We start from the raw sequence: 21,091 nt of genomic DNA on the forward strand, positions 1-21,091 counted from the left end.
GTTAAGGGAAATAAGCCAGTCACAAAAAGTACTATGATCCCACTTCTATGAGGTATCTAAATTCATACAAACAGAAAGTAGAATGGCTATTATCAGGGCCTGGGGGAAGGAGAAAGAGTTGTTGAATGGATATAAGTTCAGATTTGCAAGATAAAAAAGCTCTTGAGATCTGTTTCACAAACAATGTTGATCTACTTAACACTATTGAACTATACACTTAAAAATGGTTGAGGTGATACATTTTACATTGTGTCTTTTGTGTGTGCTGTGTGCTCAGTTGCTTCAGTCGTGTCTGACTCTTCGTGACCCCATGAACTGTAGCCCACCAAGCTCCCTTGTCCATGGGATTTTCCAGGCAAGAATATTGGAGTGGGTTGCAATACCCTCCTTCAGGGGATCTTGCCGACCCAGGGATCGAACCTGGGTCTCCTGCATCTCTGCAGTGCAGGCAGATTCTTTACCTCTGAGCCACTGGGGAAGCCTTATGTGTCTTTTAACCACAATAAAAAAGGAGTAAATCTAGATGTTCTGCTATGGAAACATCTCCAAAAAAGATCATTAAGTTAAAAAATAAGGTGAAAATAACATGAATGCTATGATTCTGTGTGTGCCTGCCCATATGTGTGTGTGTGTGACTGAAAAAGAGGATGTATGTTTGCATTTGCCCTTAAAAATTCTGGAAGGCTACATAAGAAGCTGTTGACAGTGAGTGAGGCTGAGGATTAAAGAGGGAAAACTATTCCTACTTTTTCAGTTTACTTTTTAAAGTCTTCTGTACTGTTTTTTTTTTCACCACATGCACACTTATATTTACAGTAAATGTTTAGCATTTTTTACTGGAGCATAGTCACATTTAACATTTTAAATAATGGCAAATAATGGGCTCAGGCATTGCTCTAAGCACTTACATGGAGTAGCTTATTTAACCTGGAAAATAACTCTATGAAGTAGGTCCTTTATTAGTATTATTGCCATTTTATAGAGGGGGAAATGGAGTCTCAGAGGGGTTGAATCCCACCATTTTAACCACTACTCTATGCCTCTATGCTGTCTATAAAAAGGAGTCACTCTTCCTCCTTTTGTTAAAGACACACTATATATACACATACATATATTATATATTATCTTTAACAAACACAATACACACCCATTAAGGGTAAAAAAAAAAGCTAATGTGAAGGGGAAAATCTAACCCTGGATTCTGCCAGCTAAAGACCAGCCTATTAACCTTTTGGTGTATGGCCATCCAGTCTTCAGCATATGGACCATTTCCTAGCCTAGTTGAGATTATATTGTACATAAAATTTTGTATTCTGCTTTTCTTCCACTCCATATAATGTTATTTTCCCTTTAAACATCTCAAGTCCTCTTATAAATAGTCATAGTGAGTGTTTTTAGAGCTGGTAATGAGGGCCCCAGATTTATGTTAGGGAAAAGAAAGAGCAATAAAATCTTTGGAAAAGAAAAGCATGGAAAATAGTTGGGAAGAATAAAGTGTGAGTCTGCAGTTACTAAGAAATGGTTTCCGTTTGCTTGTTCATGAGTGTGAAAGTCTAGATTCTATTTTTCTCTTCTTTCTGGATCTTTATTATATTTTTATCTTTTCATACTTGGAAAGTTTTGTTGGGGTCAGTATGCCTAAGTGACTGTGTCTGGGAAACAGGCTGACATTTTGGAAATTTTTCCAGGAATCTAATTTTAGGAAAACTGGAAAACCAAAAGTAGATTATTGCCGTCTTAAGCTACTAAGAGAAAAGGCTATAATGATGGTGAATCCTAGAGTATTATTACAATATTAGACCCAAAGTACTGAGACTGTCTAGCCCAATTCCCCTTTATTTTACAGGTGGAGAAGCCAAGCCCCAGAGAAGTAAAATCAGCCACCTAGGCCACACAGCTACTAAGGGCAGAGTCTGCACTAAATTTAGGTCTCCTATTTCCTAGGCCACTGTTTTTTGAAACTTCCGAAACCCTTTAAAATCAATTAATTAATCCTTGTAAGAACTCAGGGAAGTAGGTTAGTGTTATTTATTCTGACTTTAGAGCTATTTACTGGAAAAGTGATTAGGTGTCTGGAAGCCCAAACTGATTCTACTGTAATTAAACAGGTTTTTAATCACTCCAAAAAGAACAAACTATTAAGTAGGCTTATCATCTTAAGAATTAGCTTTCAGTTTCTTGCACAACCAGTTTAAAGATCATCACTTTCACCTGGCATCTTAAATTCCTTTTATATTAGGCATAAAGCCTGTATTTTGGGGGTAAGATTAAGCAAATGCATAGCCCTTAGATTGGCTGCTTCTCGGTGCCCCTCTAGTCCTCAGCGAATGAAGGAGTGGGGGAGGGGGAGGGTGTCACCAGTGGACTTGCATAAATTATTAGAATGCATCTATTTGCCTGTTGGTTTTCCTTCCAAATGACTTCCTTTGGCTGCAATTTCTTATCGGCCCTTTTGCTGTGTGGAATAAGCAGCGGACACAATAGATTTCTTTATGAAATTTATTGCAGTAATTATTGTCTGAATATGATAAAATTGTTTGCCAAAGCTAACTTTAATTAAAGTTTGCAGAGAAGATTCTTTAATCATGAAAGGAAACAAATTGGAATGTTGAGTTCACAATTGGAATCCCAGTGGTTGTATTATAGCTTAGCAAGTAAGTGAGTTTGGAGTTCAGGGCCCCTTGTCTTTCCTTTCTCAAATTGTCTTGCTTCTAGTATTCACTGCTCTCATGCTGCCTGCTTTGGCATTCCACCAGAGCTTGTCCTTTCCAAAATGTACCTCTAGTGCCAAAATTATTTCCTGCCACTGTGAAAATGCCCAGGCCCCCAGTTCCTTGATCTCAGCTAGCAGGAGATGAGGGATTAGAGACAGAGCTGAAAGAAACCTTGGAAAGCAAATTATTTGAACTTATTGATTGGGAAACTGAGGCTAGAGTGGCATGGTTACTTGCTGAAAGTTAATAGCAGAGCTGGAGTTTGAATACATTAAGGAGTGATTTAACCAAGATTAACCTTAGCTTCCTCCCCTGTGAAATGGAAATCAGGATATTTACTGAGGTTATACCATGAGGATCAAATATGACAAAATAAATGAAAATGCTTTGAAAACTCCTCTTCATGTTGGTTGTTCTTATTCAGTCGCTAAGTCCTGTCTGACTCTGTGACCCCGTGGACTGCAGCACGCCAGGCTTCCCTGTCCTTCACTATCTCCTGGAGTTTGCTTAATTTTTTAAATTAAGCTCTGCTGCTTACCTTATGCTAAGGGTTAATAACTAATAAATGTTAGCATTTGGATCTTCCAAAAGGGATCTGCATTTTGAAAGAGAGGATCCCAAGGACACATCTAAGCCTGGAGGGAAAAAATGGACAGAGAAGCATTCTGGGTGCCCCTCAAAGCACTTAGCCAGGCAAAGCTATATATTTAGGAGTAAGAACAAAACCTGTTTTCAGAGGCCAGGGAGCTAAGAACTTTGTAAAGAACCTGAAAAACTGCCCACACAGTCATTCTAGCATCTAGGGTGGGGTTTGATTACATTAGCTTAAAAGGCCCCTTTAATACCGAAGTTCTATAATTGTGTAATTCCAAGTGATTCATTTTTATAACATATAGCTTTTCTTCAGACACCATAATTCAAAAAAATAACATGAATCCCAATGTTCATTGCAGTGCTGCTTACAATAGCCAAAACATGGAAGCAACCTAAATGTCCATCAACAGATAAATGGATTAAAAAGATGTGGTGTATATATCTATATACACACATACACACACATATATACAGATACACACACACATAATGGAATATTATTACTTGGCCATAAAAAAGAATGAAATAATGCCATTTGCAGTAACATGGATGGACCTAGAGATTATTATATTAAGTAAGTCAAAGACAAATATTATATAACTTATATGTGAAATCTAAAGAAATAATACAAATGAAATTATTTACAAGACAGAAAAAGACAGACATAGAAAAGAAACTTATGGTTACCAAAGGGTAAAGGGTGGAGGGATAAATTAAGAGTTTGAGATGAATAGATACATACTCCTATATATAAAATAAACAAGGACTTACTGTGTAGCACAGGGGACTATACTCAACATATTATAATAATCTATAATGGAAAAGAAAGTAACACAATATTATAAATCAACTTCAATTTAAAAAAAAGACATCAGAGTGTTGCAGGTCAGGATTAGGAGTGTGGGAAGCAGGTTATTCTAGACTTTGTACCGAAGGCAAAGAAGTGTTGGAGACCATGGATCATTTGAAAAACAACAGGGAGTTTTTGACCTGAAGTGTACAGTATTCTGTGGTGGAGGTGGAACCACTGGAAATGAGGCTGAGGCCAGATCCCCAAGGATTTGATATATGCTTTGCCATGGGTTTTGGATCTTATCCTGAAAGCAAAGGAGAGCAGAAAGGAAATAAAAAAGGGTTTGAAGCTGGGATGGGCTTTGAAGTTAGAGTGTGGTGGTGTGATTATATCTGTGTTTAAGGACAACTCTGACTTCTGGTATAAAATGGATGAGGAGAGGAGCTTTGAGGGGCCAGCCAGGAGGGTGCAAGGCTAGAGGCAAGGGGCCTCTAGAGGTTAGGAAGCTCTTTGGCAGTTGTGCAAACAGGATGGGAACAAGAGCAAGGCAGTTAGGTATCAAGCAGGAATGTAGAGGTATTTAGGACAGAATGAGCAAGCAAAGAGGCCTCCATAGAAGAGAGTGAAATTAGCACCCCCCCCCAATCAAAACCCGATGACATTTACCAGCTAATTAAGTAGAAAACAGTCTTGTGATAGCAGCAGAAGTGAGTTATAGCCCCCGGGGTGAGTTGACAATAAATCTAATATGCATCAGCCATGTGAAAGCAGTCAAGAAAGCAAATGCCATCCTTAAGAAGCTAGAGAAGAAGAATCTAGTGTCTGGACAAGGGACAAGACAGTGCAGAAGGGTCTGTGCCCTGGGGTTGCAGGGGGTGGGAGGGAGGTTAGACCCAGTTCCAACCTTCTACTTTTGAAAGATATAAAGGAATTGGCTTAAACTGAAAGCAGAGCCTTGAACCTGGGTCTCTGGAGCAGACTCTGCTACTGCTGCTGCTGCTAAGTCACTTCAGTCGTGTCCGACTCTGTGCGACCCCATGGACTGCAGCCTACCAGGCTCCTCCATCCATGGGATTTTCCAGGCAAGAGTACTGGAGTGGGGTGCCATTGCCTTCTCCGGGAGCAGACTCTAGTCTGGTAGAATTGTGGGACCAGATTTGTCTTCAAATTGTTGGACCACCATTGGGAAGAGAGGCAAATTTGGTTTTGTGTGAAGTTAGCAGGGGGCCGGTTACACCTAGCCTCAAGCTATGAGGCAGAGACACAAGCAGCGGTCTGTCGGGTTAATGTGTTCTTGTCACTGGAAGTTGTTCAGGCTAGAGGGCAGGGACCCTGTATGTGGGAAAAGGAAACCAAAAACCCAAAGCGAAACCAATCAGTGCGAGGGTAGAGTCAGTCGATGACCTTCGAGGTTCCTGCTGACCCTGTGATGTGTAAGTTCTGGCCAAGCGGGTGCACATTTCTCAGCAGTCTTGCCTCAGGGCTGAATGAGGTGCACAGTACCTCTCCTGATCGCTTTCTTATATTACTTTATTTAAAGCAACTGGCTCGCGGGGCGGTCTGCAGACCAGGTGAGTTGCAGGTTCTAAATCGCTGTAACTCGTTCAGGGGTCGGGGGTTGGGGGAGCCCGGGCAAAGCCTTGCAATCCTCAGGAGCAACCGCACCGTGGGATAAACTTTGGCTCCGGCTCTGCCGCACGAGAGGGGCGGGGTTACTTGAATTGATTCTCAGGAGAAGGCGATTGGCCCCCGGGGAATCTAAGGGGCGGGACTAGTCTATTGTTGCCATTGGTCCTGAGGGCAAGTTGAGGGATGGCAGGGAGGGGGGCGGAGTCCACGAGGGAAGGCAATTGGCTAGGCTAAAGCCCACCAAGGGGAGTGGGCTGGCAGGCGGGCGAGCCTGAAGCCGGGAGTCAGCAGCCAGTAGCCGGGAGGCGGCTGCGCGAGCTAGCCGGGGCCTCGGCGGGGCGAGGGGCGCACGGGGCGTTGGCACCGGGACGCGCGCTTGCGTCGCCGACTTGGATGCGGTGGGGACGCTTCTGCGCCCCGTGCGCTCGACGCGAGCCATTCAACAGCTGGCCTCGCGGGCTACAATCGTAGGGAGCGACTGGGAGCTTTGCCGGTTGAGACTGCGGCGACTGGAAAGACGCGGCGGCAGTAGCGGCAGCTGGGGTACGCCAGCAGAGACCCGGGTGGAGACGCAGCAGCACCCCAGGATCCCGGTAAATGCCCTCTGCTCTGCTTGCAGAGCGGCAGCCACGTCCCGCTGCGTATCGGCGGGCCGGCCGGCCTGGCCTACGAGAGCTGGGTGCCTGTAGACAGGGCCACGCGGGACCCACGGCGGGGATTGGGGAGGGGATGCTCAGGAGGCCTGGGTCGCTCCGCCTGCCCCTGCAGAGTCAGGGTTTCCAGAGATGCGCCGGGGCTCTTCCCCTGGTCCTCTCCTTTCACCCTAGACCTTGCCGCACCTCCCCCGGCCCTGGCGCCGCACTAGGGTCGGCTCTGGCACCCACGCCAGAGCTCTCTTCGGCCGCCGAGGTCACTCGAGGCATTCCCCTGGGGGTACGCTGACAGTGGCGTCTCGCTAATGGGAACTAAAGGCGCCCTCTCTGGTACCGTCCACAGGCCAAAGGCCGGGTGCTCAGCTCCCCCCGCCCCCGCCGCGCCCGCCCCGGCTCCGGTGCACTCCTCCAATTAACCAGCAGCCAGGCACCGCCGCCCCCGCCCCTCTGTGACCCGGTCCTGGGCTTCAGGGATTTGTCAAGAGTATCGCTTGAGGTTTCTAGCGCGGGTGGAATAAAACTCTCCTCAATCTGACTGGTACGACAGGGCCCACCCATGGCACGGGGTTCTGAATTTGGGTTGGGGGCCACGGGGCCAGGGCACAGCAGCTTGGAGAGGCCCAGGCGGTAGGAGAAACCGCTGTCCCCGAACGCGGAGAAGTCAGGTAATCTTGGTGCGTGGGACTAGCCTCTTCTTTACACGTGGTCTCCTGCACTTGGAGATTTTCTTTAAAGCCAACCGTTACTGGAGAACTTTTGAATGTTGCTAACTCCGAGGAGTGAGTTTTATTGGAACACTGGATTCCAGCATGAGGACCGGTCACCCTTTTGACTTTTCCATTTTCTCCTGCATCTTGTCTAGGTGGTCTCAAAGATCAGGCCCATTTTGCTGTGTTCTCTCCTACCTGCCTCGATCTAACTTTGGAACGTCATTCTGTTGAGAAAGCAAACTTATGCTCGGACAGGGCTCTGTCTTCATGCTGAGAAAACTACTCTTTGGGATAGTATAGATGGGGTCTCTCTAGTTCTGGTTTTTTCTGTTTGCTTTTGAAAGAATGTGGCATTCCAATAGTCACATTTTTCTGTGCCCCGTTTCTCTGTTTGGGTGGGAGGAGTCACTCAAAGCATTGAGTAGCTTGAAGTGTGGAATAACGTGCATGAAATTATTTTTACCTTGACTTTTGCTAAGCCCAGAGAAAAGTAGCAAGTGGAATAGGCCTGCTGGCACGGGTGTCAGGGGATCCCAGCTATGGTATAGATCAGAACACAACTGCAGGTGGAGTAACAGGGCCGAGGTCTGGAACCAGCAAAGACCATCTTGGCTCTTGTGACGGCACCTGGGCTTTCCATGTGTGGGCGCCCACGCCAAGTCGCTTCAGCCTGTCCGACTCTTTGCGACCCCACGGACTGTAGCCGCCAGGCTCCTCTGTCCATGGGATTCTCCAGGCAAGAATACTGGAGTGGGTTGCCATGCCTTCCTCCAGGGCTTTCCGTGTAGTCCTAGCCAAAGAGCGCACCTGCAGTGTCGCCCTTTTGTCTGGGTTCCCTGCCGTACACTCATGTGAAGAGTGTGGCTTCATGTGTCATCTTCAGCGTCAGAAGGAAAAGTGAGGTGCAGAGATTTGGGAATGTGAAGCTAACTCATAGTGGTGGCAGTTGTGGTGGTGGTGGTGGTGTGTGTCTGTGTGTGCATGCGTGTGTGAGGGAGAGAAACTTGTTTAAAATGCTAAAGCGGCTCTGCCACCGAGCCTGGCTATGGGTTTGTCTTCCTAGCCTGCATTCCTACTTTTGCTAGAGAGAGGGGTTTTGGCTGAGCTGTTTCAGAGCCAGGGTAGTGTTACTTGTATAATTCTCTTAGTGGCTGGGCCTGTATCAGTTCTATGTTATAGCCAGCATGCTCCTGAAGCTGTAAGATGCTATGTATTAATAGCAAGTCGGAGGCTGAGGTAGACCAATGCCTGAGGCACAGTCTGAGCAGATGTGGACCACATGGAATCCAGTGGTGCTTTGCTCAGAAGAGACACCCTAAGGCTGGACCACTTAACAGCAGAAGAAGGCCAGTCATAATAATAATATGCATTCACCTTAATTGAGCATTTATGAGCATTAAATACTTGCATCATATTTCATAAACTTGACAATTCTGTAAGGTAGGCATTATTATCTTTTGAAGCTCAGAGAGGTTAGGTAAATCACCCTGCTGGTCAGTGGCAGAGGTGGGATTTGAACCTGGGTCTGGTTGACACTAGCCCTTGAGCTTGGAAACATTTTACCATTTCATGTCACAGAGGAGGTTTCAGAAACCAGGTGGGATGTGAGCAAGGCTTGGAAGGGTGGGCTTTATGTAGGGAGAGAGGACATTTAGAGAGAGGGGTTTGAAGGAACTCGAGGGAGACTGGCCTGGCTAGAATGCGGGATGGACACAGGGCATGATTAAATACAGAGCTGGTGGGGGTGGGGTTGTGTTCTGAAGAGTCTTGAAAGGAACTTGGGACTTGATGCAGTAAGAATGAGGGCAAGGTTGAGAATTTTTGAGCAAAGACAAGCAGGTCAAAGTCAGTCCTCATTCCTTGGTGTGCCCTACCTGGGTCCCCAGACCTGTCCCTGCCTCACTCTTTCTTGAGAACCTTGCCCAACTGTCAGTATATTTAACTTTTGTTTTAAAATTTCCTAAAACTTTGGAGAGCACCGGGTACATGCAACCAAGCAGAAGGAGCAAGCTGGGAGTCTGGGGTCAAGTTCAGCCCTAGATGGGTGTGCTTCAGCCTGTACAATATTTTTTTAAAGCAATTGAATTAGGGGCCAACGTTGAAAAATCAAAGAGTCCAATAAAAATCAGGATTTCCAGCTTCTCTCTTCTTTTAAAATTTAAAATTTTTTTAAATTTATTTTTTTTAACACCAAAACATTTTGTACTGGGGTATGGCCAATTAACAATGTTGTGATAATTTCAGGTGAACAGAGAGCTTCTCTTAAAATGCCAGAAGACTTGGCCTGGGTTTTGCCTGCGGAAGACAGAACCATGCAGTGCTGACTCCTTGGCTGGGGTCACATCCCCCACGTCCTGGTACACACCTGACCTGGTGGGCCCCAGACCCCTACTCGAGGGCAGCAATCCCTCATGGAGGAAGATGCTAATTTAGGATTAGCTTCTTGTCTTATTGTGTAATTAGGGAATTGTCAGACCTGCAGAAGAACTGACTCTGAAATGTGAATATTCTTAACATGCAGAAGTGCTGTGGCCCTGTCTGGGGAAGGGTTACTGACCAGGACCTGAGCGGCATCCTGACGTGGCACCTTTCCTCTGGGCTGGGATTTCGAAGCCTGCTCTGATGCGATCCCAAAGAGACATTCTGGCAGGCCTTGCTTGGACTCAGGTTTTGTTCCTGAGAATCTGGGTCAAAATGATGAAAAGAGTTCAGAGGGAAGAACCAACTCAGAGATGGTGATCTAAAAAGCAACATGTTAAAAAGGTGAATCTGGAAGTCACTGAAGACCTTATATATGTTCTAAGGGGACAGGTACGAGCCATTTCTGTGCTGGTGTTTGGGGTGAGAGGTCTTCTTGGTGCAGGTCTGTACAGGCCCTGCAAGACATTTAGCAGCTCTGGCCCTCTGCTCACCCAGTGACACCAGTATCTGTCCCTGCGCCAGTTGTTGTGACAACTACAGTCAACAGTAACTACGCCTGTCCCACCACTCTTGAAGGGCACAGTGCTAACACATTTGAAAACCACTGAGGTCTATTCCCAGGAATCCTAACATCCATTTCACGAGGAAGAGTGTTAAACCCATTACCACTTCTCTGTGGCCCAGAGTATATCCTGTGCTTCCCACGGTGCTCACCATTTGCTTCTTCAGATTGCAGTGGTCTTAATTTCTTTCTCTTTCTAAACACAGTTCTTTGAGGGTAACTCATCACTGTAGCTTCCGAAGTGTCTTAAACACTTAAATGGAGTAGCTGCTTATAGGTGCACTTAACTGATCTCCACATTCACTGATTAATATTAGTAGCTCTGGGGGCCTTGAAAGAACAAGTAAGCCTGTTTTAGCATTTCACTATTCATCTCCAGGTGGTATTATTTGTATTTTCAATATGGGAGTAACACTTTTTCTTTAAAAAAAATTGAAGTATAGTTGATTTATAATGTTGTGTTAGTTTCTGGTGTACAGCAAAAGTGATTCAGTTATACAAATATATATGTGCATATGTAATATTTTTCAGATTCTTTTCCATTACAGGTCATTAGAAGGTGTTGAATGTAGTTCCCTGTGTTGTACAGTAAGTCCGTGTTGTTTATTTATATAGTGGTGTGTATCTGTTAATCCCAAACTCCCAGTTTGTCCCTCCCCCTCCCTTTCCCCTTTGTTAACCATAAGTTTGTTTACAACATCCGTGAGTCTGTTTTGAATGTAGTTGATGAGCAAATTCTTTGCTTCAGGAAGGACTTAGTATTGTTAAATCCCCATCACGTGTCAGGCTCTGTTCAAGGCTCTGAAGAGAAAATGATGAACAAGACACATGCAGTTCCTCCCTACTCTCATGGAACTTCCAAACTGGGGGTGGAGGTGGGGTGGGGCAACTAGTCCATGTGATCATTTCAGGATAAGATGGGTTGCTCCAATACAACCTGATAGGGGTGGGAGCAGCCCTGTTTAAGACAGTGTTCCCTGAGTTGAATCGGAACAGTGGGAAGGAGCCAGCCATGAGAAGAGCTTGGAGGAGGGTGCTGCAGCCAGAACCCAGCATGGGGGGAAAGGCTCTGTGAGGGGCGAGCCTGACTGTCAAGGCCAGTGTGGCTGAAACAGAGGACAGGGCACTAGGGGAGAAGGTAATGGGGTGAAAGAGGTGGGTAGGGGTTGGAGTTAAAGGGAAGCAGTTTAGATTTGGTACAAAGCATGCTGGGGAGTCACTGGAGGGTTTTGAACAGAGGAGAAATGCCATCTGAGTTAGGATTTTTAAAAACTAATCTTGATTGTTGTGTAGCTTAAATTCTCTGGGGGCAAGGATGGAAGGAGAGAGACCAGCAGGGGGCTGTTGGAGTCATCCAGGTTAGAGATTATGGTGGCGTGAACCTGGGGGAGTAGCTGTGAAGATGGAGATGGATTTGGAATGCTTGATCAAGGAATGGAGTGGAAACGATCTTGCTGCAGTATTGAATCTGAAAAGAGAGGAGGAAGAATGCCTGGTTCTGAGCCTGAGCACCTGAGTGAAGGGCAGTTCTATTTAGGGAGATAAGAGTTACTGGGTTGTGGGGGTGGGGGGTAGTCTGAGGTAGGGAGCAGGTTTGGGGGGAGGAAAATTAAGGTTGAGGTGCAAATGGGACATTTAGCTTGGAGACATTGAATGGGTGGTTGAATATCAGTGTTAGGGTTGGCTGGAGCTCCAGCCTATAGAAAAATTAAATGCAAGTTAGAGCCACTTTAAGTTGCTATTATATAATGGCAACTAACAAAGGTAGTGAAAATCAGGACTGTGAGGATTCAACCATCCCTCCCCTCCACCTTTTGCTCCTGGCGACCTCAAGTTTATTCTTGGTCTGTGAGTCTGTTTCCGCTTTGTAAATAAGTTCATTTGTACATCCCTTCTAGCTTCAGCATATAAGTGATATTATATGATATTTGTCTGACTTACTTCACTCAGTATGACAATCTCTAGTCCATCCATGTTGCTGCTAATGAATAGTTGGGGAGTTTGAGATTGTCATGTACACAGTGCTATATTTAGAGTGGGTAACCAACAAGGACCTACTGTATAGCATGGGGAACTCTACTCAATGTTACATAGCAATCTAAGTGGGAAAAGAACTTGAGAAAGGATAAATATTGGGTTGGCCAAAAAAGTTTATTTGGATTTTTCTTATAAAACCTGAACAAACTTTTTGGCCAACCCAATACATGTATATTTGTGACTAGGTCCCTTTGCTGTGCTCCTGAAGCTAGTACAACATTGTTAATCAACTAAACTCCAATATAAAATAAAAAGTGAAAAAGAAACCCAATAAGGATCCAGCGTGAGCAGGGCTGCAAGAAGATCAGGCATGTTAACACTGCTCCTGGCACGATAAATTGATTTTATATTTCAGGAGAACAACTTGACAATATGTAATGAGCCATGCAAATGTTTTCCTAGCCTTTGACATGGGAACATATTTTGAGGAAACAGTTTTTTAAAAGATTTGTACAAAGATTTCCATTAGTGGTGCTTGTTTTCATACTAGTAGTACAGAGCGGTAGTGGCGCTCTTGTGGAAAAGAAAAAAGAAAGCACAGATCCCAAGAGAGGGGGACTATCTAACCAAATATATAGTAACTTTCAAGAGTTTCTATAGACTTTCTCTTTATATAGAATTTCTCTCTATATAGAATTTGCTATAGGCACAAAAAGTGAGAAATGTGTTGACAATGTCAATTCTGGAATTGTGATTCAACAGGTGCAAACCCAGATTGTGAAGGCCCATAAGTACAACTGTGTAAACCTCACATGGTATTCATGCTGAAAATCATAAATATACAGTTGTCCTGTTTTTTCAAACCACTGCATCTGCTTTTGACTTTGTCCTCCTTTCTCCCTGGCAGTGTTTGGTGATCAGGGTGCACCATGAAGAATTCACATGAATTGTGACTTCTCCAGTCTTTCCTCCCTTTATCACATTTTTGCCAGAAGGTATTGGAAAGTATCTTCTCCTGCAGGATGTGTATTCAAATAAGTTTCCCTTGGGATTTTAAAAAGGTTGTGAAATACCATGGCTCTTACAGACTGCTTAGGAGTGCAAAGCATGGTCCCATGTAAAGGTTGCTTTTTCCCTGTAGGTGGCGACTCGTGGCCAGGAATCTTGCTGGTAATTTTCAGCTTGTGAAGATAAAACCCAAGAAGCAAAACACTGGTGACTTGACGATATGCAAATATTGTTTCTCACAAATAATACTCTGACTCTTCAATGAGTGAGGCAGAAGTACAGAAGATATTTCAACCACATTCCATTAAATCTCTGATAGCTTTTTTTTTCCTAACATGAAGAAGAGAATGCAATGTGTCTACTTAAGTAGCATCATAGTAAATTAATACAAGGTTTAAGGCAGTATTCCTAGCAGGAAGTGTCTAGAGAGAGAGATTTTGTAACAAAAATGTTCTTGGTGTTGGAAAAGGGGGCAAAAGGTCAAAAGGTTGGTCAGACTGGTCTTCCAACTGCCCTGTGCATATTTTAAATAATAGCTCCCTCCCTTGCAACCAGGGACTGACTCATACTAACAGAGTTGCATAAATGTATTTGCACTGAGAGGCCTAACACAAACCTTTCTTTAGGTTAGTTTAGTGACTGAGCACACACACACATTTTTTAAATGGAACTATTGTTGATTTACAATATTGTGTTAGTTTCAGGTGTATAACATAGTGATTCAGTATTTTTGCAGATTCTATTCCATTATAGGTTATTATAAGATATCAGGTATAATTCCCTGTGTTATACAGCAAATCCTTGTTACTTATCTATTTTATGTAGTTTGTTGATCCTATGCCTCAAATTTGTCCCTCCTCACCTCCCTTCCCACTTTGGTAACCATAAATTTATTTTCTATGTCTGAGTCTATTTTGTATATAGATTTATTTGTATTATTTTTTAGATTCCACATATAAGTGATATTATACAGCATTTGTCTTTGTCTGACTTCTTTCACTAAACATAGTATTCTCTAGGTCTGTCTACATTGCTGCAAATGTCAATATTTCATTCTTTTTATGGCTGAGTAGTTGGGTTAATTTATTTTTTATTACTCTCAGAAACACTTTGCTTTCCCCAACATTATCACATAAAGGAAACATTCATTATGATCTTTTAAAAGAGGGAAACACAAACGGGAAATTAAGTTGCCCAAAGAGGTGAGTTAACACGAATCCAGTTTTCTTCATTTAAATATCAAAATTTCCTGTACTAAACCGTACTTTAGAGCAGATTTTCTTTGTGCTGGTAGAAGAGATTCTCTCTCAGTAAGACTGCAGTATATCATGGTCACAAATTGGTCATTGCTGTGGGTCTCCAAAAAGTCACTTCTTTTATGCCCTGAAAGCCCCCAGAGCCACAATAAGCCCTTTAGGACCATCTTAATTTAAGAATTTAGTCATTTGGTGGATCCTAGATTGGTTATCTTCCTCTTATTGCAACACTGTGTGCTGCTGATTTTAATGACGTGATTTAAAGATTTTTAAGATCATATGGTCAGCCTCCGTTTTTAAATTGTTGCTCAGGGGACTTCCTGGTGGTCCAGTGACAGACTGCATTCCCAATGTAGGAGGCCTGGGCTTGATCCCTGGTCAGGGAACTAGATCCCACCTGCCACAAGTGAGGTCGTATGTCACAGCTAAGACCTGGCACAGCCCAATAGACAAATATTTTAAAAAATTATAGTTCGGGTTAATGATGTATCAAAACACCTGAACATTCATCCATGACCTCTTGACTGAAAAACCAGGGAACTCCTCTATTTGGTCAAGACTTACTGGAATTCTGTACTAGTTGAGAAATTGGAAATTGACTAGGTTGATTTGACCCAAATACATTTTGGCTGCCCTGCTGACAATGAATATGTCAATATAACTTTATACATCTTAAATGCTTTCAAAATGACTTAACTTTAAGGTTCAAAAGACCAAAGAAAAAAGCCAGCAAAGGACTACTTTGAAAGAGGATATTGAGTTGTGCAGATGGCCTTATTTTTTTTCACTTTTTAAAAAATGTGCCTCATTCAAATAGCCTTGCTAGCACTCTGACAGCAAATATTTATGAGAGTGAGAAAAAGGGAGAGAAAATGAATGAGGCATACTTTGCTCATGACTCAGGTTCTTTTAATGTCATGGTTCTGATCTAAAACACCTGAGGTGTAGCAGAGGCCTCCCTCTAGTATCTTCTGAAATGAGAGAAGGTATTGGAGAACTTTGCTTTCAGACCCCATAGAATGTATTGATTTTCCACTGCAGGTTCAAACAACCGTTTTAGGGAATATCTCAAAACTGATTACTTTTCTCTAGTCTCTTATTCTGCTACTATTTAGTCAGCTTTGCCACTAGCTATAGAGGCAGGAAGATGGGGCGGACCCATGACTAGAGAAAGCAGCCACAGTTCTCTGAGAAGCTGCTAGAAATGTTCTGGTGTTGAGAACTGGTTGAGTGAAATGCTTTGGTAGAGCTGTGTACACAAGATACGGCTGGAATGTGCACTGTGTAAACATTATTGAATAACTCTGATTTTTGAAGGTTAGAGGAGTTCTCATTTGCCTCTGCAAAGGCGTTGAAGAATGAGTGATCTCAGTGGTGTTGCTTTTCATTACAAGGCTAGAAGAGAGATATGTGTATGTGTGAGGGAGCTAGGAGGCCATGGTAGAATGTACTAGAGCATGGGAATAGTTTAAAATCTTGATTAAAATTCAATTTTTGAATCATTGATGAAGGCCATACTTATGATGTTCCTTGCCATCAGGGCTCAGCTTCTATTAGGCATATGAAAGGGATTAGTAGAAATGATGGGGAAATTGTTAATGAATTCTACCATTACTATCAATTGAAGCACAGACATATTAAAAGGGAATTTAGCATAATACTCTCAAGGTCTTTTCATGCTGTCACAGATGACAAGATTTCATCTCTTGTATAGAGTATTATGCTATGTAAAATAAGTCAGAGAAAGACAGATACCAGAAGATCTCACTCTCATGTGGAATATAAAACACAAGCAAACAAACACCTAAAATTAATTAGCAAACCAAGCAAAGCAAACACATAGATACAGAGAACAGAGTAGTGGTTACCAGAGGGAAAGGTGTAGGGGAGAGGGTGAAATTATAAAGGGGGTCAACTGTATGGTATTGAATGGAAACTAAATTTCTGGTGGTAAGCACACTGTAGAGTACTCAGTAGTAGACATATAATGTATATGCATGCAGTTTATATAATGTTATAAATCCCTTTACTTCAATTTTTAAAAAAGTGTATTTAGAGGGCCTATTCATTCAGTTCAGTCACTCAGTCATGTCCGACTCTGTGACCCCATGAACTGCAGCACACCAGGCCTCCCTGTCCATCACCAACTCCCGGAGTTTACCCAAACTCATGTCCATTGAGTCGGTGATGCCATCTAACCATCTCATCCTCTGTCATCCTCTTCTCCTCCTGCCCTCAATCTTTCCAGCATCAGGGTCTTTTCCAATGAGTCAGCTCTTTGCATCAGGTGCCAAAGTACTGGAGTTTCAGCTTCGACATCAATCCTTCCAATGAACACTCAGGACTGATCTCCTTTAGGACAGACTGGTTGGATCGCCTTGCAGTCCAAGTGACTCTCAAGTGTCTTCTCCAACACCACAGTTCAAAATATCAATTCTTCGGTGCTCAGCTTTCTTTATAGTCCAACTCTCACATCCATATGTGACCACTGGAAAAACCATAGCTTTGACTAGATGGACCTTTGTTGGCAAAGTAATGTCTCTGCTTTTTAATATGCTGTCTAGGTTGGTCATAACTTTCCTTCCAAGGAGTAAGCGTCTTTTAGTTTCATGAGTGCAGACACCATCTGCAGTGATTTTGGAGGGCAAATTAGGTTGTTCTAAAGAATCAGTTTTAAATCATATCCTGGTAACTTGATCTCAGTGATTTTGCCTATTTGAGTAGATACATTTTTATTAATGGACTTCGCAGGTGGCTCAGTGGTAAAGAATCCACCTGCCAGTGCAAGAGGCATAGGTTCAATCCCTGAGTCAGAAAGATCCCCTGGAGGAGGAAATGGCAACCCACTCTAGTATTCTTGCCTGGAAAATTCCATGGACAGAGGAGCCTGGTGGGCTATATATAGTCCATGGGGTCACAAAAAAGTCAGACACAACTGAGCAACTAAGCATGCATGCATTTTTATTAATAAATATAAATATGCATAAAATATGTAACTATACTAAATAATATATGTAATTTAAAGTAGATTTCCTTTTTAAATTGAAGGATATTTGATTTACAATGTTGTATTAGTTTCAGGTATGCAGCAAAGTGATTCAGTTATATATGTATGTAACTTCTTTTCCATTATAGGTTATTATATGATATTGAATATAGTTCCCCATGCTGTACAGTAGGTCCTAGTTGTTTATCTCTTTTATATAGAACACTATGTATCTGTTTATCCCCAAATCTTAATTTATGTATCCCCCACCCTTCCCCTTTGGTAACCATAAGTTTGTTTTCTATGTCTGAGTCTGTTTCTGTTTTGTAAATAAGTTCACTTGTATCATCTTTTTCAGATTCGACATATAAATGGTATCATATGATATTTGTCTTTGATTTACTTCACTTTGTATGATAAACTCTAGTTCCATCCATGTTGCTGCAAAAGGCATTATTTCATATATATGTGTTCCTAAGCCATAAAAAACATATATGAAATCACACCATTTGCAGCAACATGGATGGAACTAGAGAGTATCGTTCATATATATGTGTGTGTGTGTGTGTGTGTGTGTGTATGTAATCTTTTTTATCTATTCAGCTGCCAGTGGACACTTTGGTTGTTTCCATGTCTTTGCTATTGTAAATAATTCTGCTATGAGCATTGGGGTGCATGTATCCTTTTGAATTAGAGTTTTTGTTTTTTCCAGAAATATGCCCACAAGTGGGATTGCTGGATCATATAGTAATTCTATTTTTAGTTTTTTAAGGAACCTCCATACTGTTCTCCATAGTGGCTGCACCAGTTTACATTCCCACCAACAGTGTAGGAGGGTTCCCTTTTCTCCACACCCTCTCCAGCATTTATTTGTAGACTTTTTGATGATGGCCATTCTGACTGGTGTGAGGTGATACCTCATTGTAGTTTTGATTTGCATTTCTCTAATAATTAGTGATGTTGAGCAGCAGATTGCTTTTTTATTTTTAAAAATTATTTTATTTGGAGGACAGTTTTTTAACAATATTGATGGTTTCTGCCATATATCAACATAAATCAGCCATAGGTATACATGGACTCAGTGGCAGATTACTTTTGAACATGTTAAAACAGGGATTGAATGGGGGGAAAGGGCACAAACCTTTTAAAACCTATTTTCAGGCACAAGGTAGGGCCTTGTACAGTTTTAACTAGAATCAAGGATTGGCACATTTAAGCTTAGAGTTGAGAAAGTGTCCTGTTTAGAAGTTTCTGGCCTCTCTGGATAACTAAGAGGATGCAGCCACCCCAGGCCCTCCTTTTCTCACTGTGGCCTTCAGATGGGGCACCAGCCTCGATCTCTGCTTGGCGTTCTTTAGTTGCTGAGGCCATCTTGCTCTCCACTGTGGTCATCTGACTTGTGACCTCAGCTGTAGAATTTACTGCTTATTTTAGAGTCAGTGTGAGAATGAAACGATAGCCAGTTTTTTTTTAATGTCAAAAAATACAGGTATCAAGCACTATAAAATACCATCTGATCCATTTCCCTTCAAATTTTAGGAGGGCGTTTATTATACCTCAGGAAAGCAGAAAGATCTGGCTAAAATATAGAAACTGAGTGGAAATCGCCCTCGTGAAAGATATTAGCCATACGTTTAATGTCAAGAAGTTGATTTTTAGTAGTCTTTGTGAGTTTAATCTTAAGTAGAAGGAAAAACAGAAAATTTACATACAATCCATTTACATCAATCATGATTTTAAATGAGTGACTAAAAAATGCCTCTGTTAACAGTGTAAATCACCAAAACATTTATTAAAACCACTTTGCAAAAAACTCATCACTCAGTTTCTGAACTTCATTCATGTGTATACATAGTTTTGACAAAATTGTAGCTAAAATGACACCACAATAAGCAGCTTTGAACATGTTCTCTTCTTATTTTTAATTCTTTCTTAGGTTGAGTTCCTAGAGCAGGTTCCTGGTTCAAGGGGGATGAGCATTTTTATGGTTCTTGGTTCGTTTTGCCAAGTTATTCTAAAAAAAGATGTAATTAATTTTTCATTCTGGTAGCTCAGATGGTAAAGAATCTGCTTTCAATGCAGGAGACCCCAGTTTGATTCCTGGGTCCAGAAGATCCCCTGGAGAAGGGATAGGCTACCCACTCCAGTATTCTTGGGCTTTCCTGGTGACTCAGATGGTAAAGAATCTGCCTGCAATGTGGGAGACCTGGGTTTGATCCCTGGGTCAGGAAGATCCCCTGGAGGAGGGCATGGCAACCCACTCCAGTATTCTTGCCTGGAGAATCCCCATGGACAGAGGAGCCTGGCGGGCTACAGTCCATGGGGTCGCAGAGAGTTGGACACGACTAAATGACTGAGCACAGCACAGCAGCAAGATATGAAGGTGCCTAGTTTTTCTTTCTTCCCCAAACTCTCCCATGAGTGGGCTTTTGTAATTTTTTAGTTATTTGCATAAAAAATACTCAGTGCGATTGTGTATCTCGAAATTAACTAAAATTTAGATGTTTGTATCGTTAGCTATTTTTGTATAATAAGCCATCCGAAAACTTAGTGGTTTAAACAAAAACCATTTCTTATTTCTCACGAGTCTGTAGTTTCTCAGGACTGTTCTGCTCATCTGTGATGGCTGCAGCTGATCTTGATGGGGATTGCTCTGATGTGAGCCGTCAGTTGGTGGGTTGGCTGGGAGCTGGCTGGTCTAGGATGGCTGATGAGCCATCACAAGTAGGCTCTTCCCCATGTGGCCTTTTTCAAGCAGGCTAGCCCAGGATTCTCCACATGCTATGGAAGTGTTCCAGGAGAGTGAGGGCCACTTGACGCCTTGTCTGAGAGCTGGCACTTGAACACTTCTGCCACATTCTATTAGGGGGGAAAAAAGGCAAACTCACGTTCAAGAGCTGGGGAAAAATAAACTCTATCTATTGATAGCAACAACTCTCAGTTCAGTTCAGTTGCTCAGTCGTGTCTGACTCTTTGAGACCCCATGGACTGCAGCACACCAGGCCTCCCTGTCCATCACCAACTCCCGGAGTTTACTCAAACTCATGTCCATTGAGTCAGTGATGCCATCCAACCATCTCATCCTCTGTCGTCCCCTTCTCCTCCCGCCTTCAGTCTTTCCCAGCATCAGGGTCTTTTCCAATGAGTCAGCTGAATTTGCATTAGGTGGCCAAAGTATTGGAGTTTCAGCTTCGGCATCAGTCCTTCCAATGAACACTCAGGACTGATCTCCTTTAGGATGGACTGGTTGGATCTCCTTGCTGTCCAAGGGACTCTCAAGAGTCTTCTCCAACACCACAGTTCAAAAGCATCAATTCTTTGGCACTCAGCTTTCTTTATAGTCCAACTCTCACATCCATACATGACTACTGGAGAAACCATAGCTTTGACTAGACAGACCTTTGTTGGCAAAGTAATGTCTCTGCTTTTTAATAAGCTGTCTAGGTTGGTCATAACTTTTCTTCCAAGGAGCAAGCGTCTTAATTTCATGGCTGCAGTCACCATCTGCAGTGATTTTGGAGCCCCAAAAAATAGTCTCTCACTGTTTCCATTCTTTCTCCATCTATTTGCCATGAAGTGATGGGACCAGATGCCTTGATCTTAGTTTTTTGAATGTTGAATTTTAAGCCAACTTTTTCACTCTCCTTTTTCACTTTCATCAAGGGGCTCTTTAGTTCTTCTTCACTTTCTGCCATAAAGGTGGTATCATCTTCATATCTGAGATTATTGATATTTCTCCCGGCAGTCTTGATTCTGGCTTGTGCTTCATCCAGCCCAGCATTTCTCAT

The 21,091-nt window shown here is 42.7% G+C and overlaps 1 protein-coding gene across 1 annotated transcript in view; it reads left to right on the forward strand.

Moving 5' to 3' along the window:
- The first annotated feature begins 5,961 nt into the window (after positions 1 to 5,961).
- Positions 5,962 to 21,091, forward strand: part of LOC110143905 (A-kinase anchor protein 17B) — a 30,556-nt gene continuing 15,426 nt past the window's right edge. Inside the window, exon 1 of the mRNA XM_020903686.2 lies at positions 5,962 to 6,323. The gene's annotated coding sequence lies outside the window, so the exon portion shown is untranslated. The remainder of the gene's footprint in view (positions 6,324 to 21,091) is intronic.

This window comes from Odocoileus virginianus, unplaced genomic scaffold (assembly GCF_023699985.2).
Source record: "Odocoileus virginianus isolate 20LAN1187 ecotype Illinois unplaced genomic scaffold, Ovbor_1.2 Unplaced_Scaffold_20, whole genome shotgun sequence".
NCBI classification, from domain to species: domain Eukaryota; kingdom Metazoa; phylum Chordata; class Mammalia; order Artiodactyla; family Cervidae; genus Odocoileus; species Odocoileus virginianus.